This window comes from Mercenaria mercenaria, unplaced genomic scaffold (genome assembly GCF_021730395.1).
Source record: "Mercenaria mercenaria strain notata unplaced genomic scaffold, MADL_Memer_1 contig_1024, whole genome shotgun sequence".
Classification (NCBI taxonomy): domain Eukaryota; kingdom Metazoa; phylum Mollusca; class Bivalvia; order Venerida; family Veneridae; genus Mercenaria; species Mercenaria mercenaria.
This window is the reverse complement of record NW_026458994.1, coordinates 1-6866: the sequence shown is the minus strand read 5'-3', so window position 1 is coordinate 6866 and position 6866 is coordinate 1.

Here is a 6866-nt window from a genome sequence, read left to right as displayed (position 1 = left end):
TGATCTCCCTGTGTTCGTCGTCGTCCGCCCGTCAACAATTTGATTATTGACACTCTGGAGGTCACAATTTTGGCCCAATCTTAATGAAACTTTGTCAGAATGTTACTCTCAATAAAATCTTGGACGAGTTCGATATTGGTTATCTGGGCTCAATAAAATCTTGTAGGAGTTCAATATTGGGTCATCTGTGGTCAAAAACTAGGTCATCGGGTCAAATCAAAGGAAAAGCTTGTTTACACTCTAGAGGTCACAATTTTGGTCCAATCCTAATGAAACTTGGTCAGAATGTTACTCTCGATAAAATCTTGGATGAGTTCGATATTGGGTTATCTGGGCTCAAAAACTAGGTCACCAGGTAAAATCAAAGGAAAAGCTTGTTTACACTCTAGAGGTATCAATTTTGGTCCAGTCTTAATGAAACTTGGTCAGAATGTTATTCTCAATAAAATCTTGGACGAGTTCAATATTGGGTTATCTGGGCTCAAAAACTAGTTCACCAGGTCAAATCTAAGGAAAAGCTTGTTAACACTCTAGAGGCCACATTTGTGATGTATCTTCATGAAACTTGGTCAGAATGCTAATCTTGATGATCTTCAGGTCAGTTTCGAATCTGGGTCATATGGGGTCAAAAACAAGGTCACCAGGTCAGATCTAAGGAAAAGCTTGTTAACACTCTAGAGGCTAATTTATGACTGTATCTTCATGAACCTTTGTCAGAATGTTTATCTTGATGATCTTTAGGTCAAGTTCGAATCAAGGTCATGTGGGGTCAAAAACTAGGTCAACAGGTGAAATCAAAGGAAAAGCTAGTTTACACTCTAGAGGCCACATTTATGACCATATCTTAATGAAACATGGTCAGAATGTTAACCTTGATGATCTTTAGGCCAAGTTTGAATCTGGGTCATGTGGGGTCAGAAACTAGGTCACCACCAGGTCAAACCAAAGGAAAAGCTAGTTAACTCTCTAGAGACCACATTTATGACCGTACATTGTATCTTTATGAACCTTTGTCAGAAAGTTAATCTTTATGATCTTAAGGTTTAGTTCCAAGCTGAGTCGGGTGGGGTCAAAAACTAGGTCACCAGGTCAAATAAAAAGTAAAGCTTGTTAACAATCTAGAAGCCACATTTATGACTGAATCTTCATGAAACTTAGTCAGAATGTTAATCGATTTTTAGGCCAAATTCGAATCTGGGTCATGTGGGGTCAAAAACCAGGTCACTAGGTCAAATTGAAGGAAATACTAGTTAACACTCTAGAGGCCACATTTATGACCATATCTTAATGATACTTGGTCAGAATGTTAATCTTGATGATCTTTAGGTCATTAGGTCAGGTGAACGATACAGGGCCTTTATGGCCCTCTTGTTACATGGACATCAGAGGCTGGAGCTAACTTTTTATACCCCTGTCGTTGAAAGAGTGTGGTGTTCTATGTGAACACCAGTGGTGGCGGGTGGTTGGCGTCCAAAGTATGTCCACACTCTTAAGTCGAACAGTTTTCATCCAATATGCACCTAACTGACAATGTTTGTGGGCATAATATCTTGGCCAAGTTTGATAACAACCCAAATCAGTCTTGGATTATGGCCCTTGAATTACTCTAAAAATTGCGAATTTAGCCTTGTCCACTCTTAAGTCAGTTTTCATCCGATCTTCAAACCTGCTGACAATGTATCTCGGCCAAGTTCAACAACAACCCAAATCACCCCAGACACTCTTGGATTATGGCCCTTGAATTATGCCAAGTTCAATGACAGGCGTATTTTGTGACAGTCCGACACTTGTTCCAGTATGGCTTTATGGAAAACTTTGGAAATTTTCTCCTAAGAACCAGCTGGCCCAATTCAGAATAATTGTGTAGAAACATTCCTTGGGTGAACATCTACCAAATGCCAGTAAGCACTAGTTTTTAGCTTGACTATACAAAGTAGAGCTATGCTACTTATATTTAAACTATGACCTGCATCCACATTTTCGTTGAAGTTTTTATGCATTTTTATGCCCCCCTTCGAAGAAGGAGGGGTATATTGTTTTGCAGATGTTGATCAGTCGGTCAGTCTGTATGTAGACCAATTCGTTTCCGGATGATAACTCAAGAACGCTTGGCCCTAAAATCATGAAAGTTGATAGGGAGGTTGGTCAACACCAGCAGATGACCCTTTCCTCTTTATCTCTGTAATTACTGGATGGATTTGCTTCAAACTTAAAATCAAGGTCACAGGGGCCTCAACCTTGAAAATGGTTTCTGCTTAATAACTATAACCACTTGATCCAGATCATTCAAAGTTTATACCTTAATAGGACTTATGAAGTTGATGAAACCTCTTAATTTGATGGTCAGTAATACAAATAATTTTGTGGTGTGTAAGGCAAAGGTCACTGTCACGGGCTATAACCTCGAAAACTATTTCCACTCGATAGCTTGAGAACCTCATCAAATTTGATAGAATGATTTGGCTTTTGGGGCGTGAGAGGTATTGAATTTGACAGCAGTATTGGGCTTTTACAGATGACTGCTATTTTTGATGGGTATTGGTATGGCAAAGGTCAAGGTCACAGAGTCCTGAAGCTTGAAAACTGTTTCTGTTGTGACCTGTGAACCACTTTACCCAGTACCTTCAGGCTTGGTAGCATGGTGGGCTTATGAAGTAGATGAGCCACATTGTTGTTAGTTTTAATAGGTGAAAGGTCATGGTCATAGAGAGCACAGGACTAAAAATAGGACAACCAATCATGGGGGTGGGGGGGGGGCATGCATACCAGTATTTTACAAACAGCTCTTGTTGATTTTTAAATAATTTCACAAAAATATGATTCTTCAAAATCCACAACATTGAGAACTAAAGGTAGAAATATCTTCAGTCAACATAATAATAATAATATTATTCTAAAAAATACTTTGATTCTGAAATAATTTCATAGAAATGTCTGTGGATAGATCCCATTAGCCAAAGTAACTGTACTTAAGGTCACAAAGGGTAAAAGTTGGTGCCCCTATCAGCCCTAGCTGTACTTAAGATCACAAAGCATTAAAGTAAGTGCTCCTGTCAGCTTTAGATACAGTTTTACTAAAGATCACAAAGGGATAAAGTAGGTCCCCCTGACAGCTCTAGTTATAGCTGTATTGAAGATCACAAAGGGATGAATTTGGTCCCCTTGTCAGCTCTAGGTATAGTTTTACTAAAGGTCACAAAGGGATAAGTAGGCCCTCCCTGTCAGCTCTAGGTATAGCTGTACTGAAGATCACAAGATGAATTTGGTCCCCCTGTCGGCTCTAGGTATAGTTGTACTGAAGGTCACAAAGGGATGAAGTAGGTCCTCCCTGTCAGCTCTAGGTATAACTGTATTGAAAATCACAAGATGTATTTGCTCCCCCTGTCAGCTCTAGGTATAGTTGTACTAAAGGTCACAAAGGGATGAAGTAGTCCTTCCTGTCAGCTCTAGGTATAGCTGTATTGAAGATCACAAGATGAAATTTGGCCCCCCTGTCAGTTCTAGGTATAATTGTACTGAAGGTCACAAAGGGATACAGTAGGTCCTCCCTGTCAGCTCTAGGTATAGCAGTATTGAAGATCACAAGATGAATTTGCTCCCCGTCAACTCTAGGTATAGTTGTACTAAAGATCACAAAGGGATGAAGTAGGTCCTCCCTCTCAGCTCTAGGTATAGCTGTACTGAAGATCACAAAGGGATGGATTTGGTCCCCCCTGTCAGCTCTAGGTATAGTTGTACTAAAGGTCACAAAGGGATGAAGTAGGTCCTCCCTGACTGTCAGCTCTAGGTATAGCTGTATTGAAGATCACAAGATGTATTTGGTCCCCCTGTCAGCTCTAGGTATAGCTGTACTGAAAGTCACAAGGAGATGAAGTAGGTCCTCCCTGACTGTCAGCTCGAGGTAAAGCTGTATTGAAGATCACAATGGGATGAATTTGGTCCCCCTGTCTGCTCTATGTATAGTTGTACTGACGGTCACAAAGGGATGAAGTAGGTCCTCCCTGTCCAAAGGGATGAAGTAGGTCCTCCCTGTCAGCTGTAGGTATAGCTGTGTTGAAGATCACAAGGGGTAAATTTGACCCCCCTGTCAGATCTAGGTATAGTTGTACTGAAGGTCACAAAGGGATGAAGTAGGTCCTCCCTGTCAGCTCCAGGTATACTAGTAGCTATATTGAATATCACAAAGGGATGAATTTGGCCCCACTGTCAGCTCTAGGTATAGATAACTAAAGGTAACAAAGGGATGAAGTAGGTCCTCCCTGTTAGCTCTAGGTATAGCTGTATTGAAGATCACAAGGAGATGAATTTTGGTCCCCCTGTCAGCTCTAGGTATATTGTACTAAAGATCACACATGAATGAAGGAGTTCCTCCCTGTCAGCTCTAGGTATAGCTGTATTGAAGATCACAAGATGAATTTCACCCCTCTGTCAACTCTAGGTATAGCTGTACTGAAGGTCACAAAGAGATGAAGAAGGTCCTCCCTGTCAGCTCTAGGTATAGCTGTACTAAAGGTCACACATGGATGAAGTGGGTCCTTCCTGTCAGCTCTAGCTATAGCTGTACTGAAGATCACAAAGTGATGAATTTGGTCCCCTGTCAGCTCTAGGTATAGTTGTATTAAAGGTCACAAAGGGATGAAGTATGTCCTCCCTGTCAACTCTAGGTGTAGTTGTACTGAAGGTCACAAAGTGATGAAGTAGTTCCTCCCTGTCAGCTCTAGGTATAGCTGTATTGAAGATCACAGGGAAATGAATTTGGTCCCCCTGACAGCTCTAGGTATAGATGTACTAAAGGTCACAAAGGGATAAAGAAGTTCCTCCCTGACTCTCAGCTCTAGATATAGCTGTATTGAAGATCAAAAGTGGATGAATTTGGTCCTCTTGTCAGCTCTAGGTACAGATGTACTGAAGGTCACAAGGAGATGAATTTGGTATCCCTGTCAGCTCTAGGTACAGCTGTATTGAAGATCACAGTGGGATGAATTTGGTATCCCTGTCAGCTCTAGGCATAGATGTACTAAAGGATGAAGTAGGTCCTCCCTGACCGTTCTAGGTATAGTTAGGCACCAAATGCAAGTACCTTTCAAGACCTGAAACAAGCATGCGTACTGAAGGTCACAAGATGAATTTGGCCCCCCTGTCAGCTCTAGGTATAGCTGTACTGAAGGTCACAAGATGAATCTGGTCTCCCTGTCAGCTCTTGGTATAGCTGTACTGAAGGTCACAAGGAGATGAATCTGGTCTCCTTGTCAACTCTAGGTATAGCTGTATTGAAGATCGCAAGATGAATTTGGTCCCCTTGTCAGCTCTAGGTATAGATGTACTAAAGGTCACAAAGGGATGAAGAAGGTCCTCCCTGACTGTCAGCTCTGGGTATAGCTGTATTGAAGATCACAGGGGAATGAATTTGGTACCCCTGTCAACTTTATGAGTTAACTGGACACAATTCTGTAAAGCAGAATGGAGACTATTCTATTTACCTAAATGACAGAAGTACACAAGATTTCCAAAAGCGAAGCATTTCAATTTGGGCTGGAAAAGAAAGAGACTAGGAACAATCAGTTAATTCAAATTTAATATATATTTGTTCATAAAGATAATGTTTAAATACAATACCTACAAAGAAATAGAACATAAATAACTGTTGTAGCTACTCTCAACCCCTAAACATCCCTTGATCAGTACTGAAGCAGATTTTTTCCTAATTAGTTCTAGTTACTCTAGTATAATGCTTTGTCTCCCGAGTACAAACTGTTGTTCAAAGCTACTTATTTACAGAAATATATGCGTTTTTATATATGTTAAAAGGACCTTGCATACTGTGTTATTGATGACTTTTATTCAGTGCAAAGCCATGATGGTGCTGTAATGTTTTCTTCCAGCTAAGAAAAATCAATATTCTACATTTTGGTGTTGAGTTTTTTTTTGTTTTTTTTTTAACAACAAAATTGTAACTTTCTAACTTTGAGGAAGAAGACTCCTGAATCCCAAATATATATAAGTACAGACACCTTGATAGAACCAGAGAACCTTACCTGGTCTGCTATACAGCTTTTTCATGTAAAATATTTTTAACACAATAACAATAACTGCTCAGCAATGACAGCTGCAATAGAAACTATATATTGAATGCAGGCCATACATTTACAAGTGCCCATGGAGGTCACACTTTTAACAGGTTTTTACTACTTCATTTAACGTACATTTAGTATCAAAGTTTATGTCAATACATGTCTGTTCACTGGACTTCTTTCATCCATAAATAAATAGCTTTAAACATCTTAGTTTTACACAAACAATCAAGAAAGTTTTCAAAGTTGAACAATATTTTAAGATCAGTTTATGATAGCAAAAGTTTTCTTGTATTAAAACTTTAAAAAAAAAACCTCAAAATATATACAAGTGTATGTTTATAATCACAGAAGCTCCAGCAAACATGTATTAAATAATGCTTAAACATGTACAACACATGTACGTAATTATGTACAAAAATATTCAACATGAGCACACAAATGACATAGCACATAAGTGTGTTTCAGTGCACACATGTGATACAGTGCTCATATGTATGTAAAATGAGACCATTGTAGATACATGTATTTTAAGTAATCTGCCATCATCTTTATAAATCCATTAACAAACCCCTTAAATTGCAGGGACTACATGTTTAGTAATATACACACCATTCATCGTGTTTTTCAAAGAAACATTTTGAAGAAGTTTAGCTGAAAATCACACTGTATTAAATGTTAATTTACAATAAACTCATTTATTTAACTCCATTTTATAACTAAAGGTAAATAAAAAAAACTCTTGGATGTGTTTTGTAAATCAAACAAGAGGGCCATAATGGCCCTATATCGATC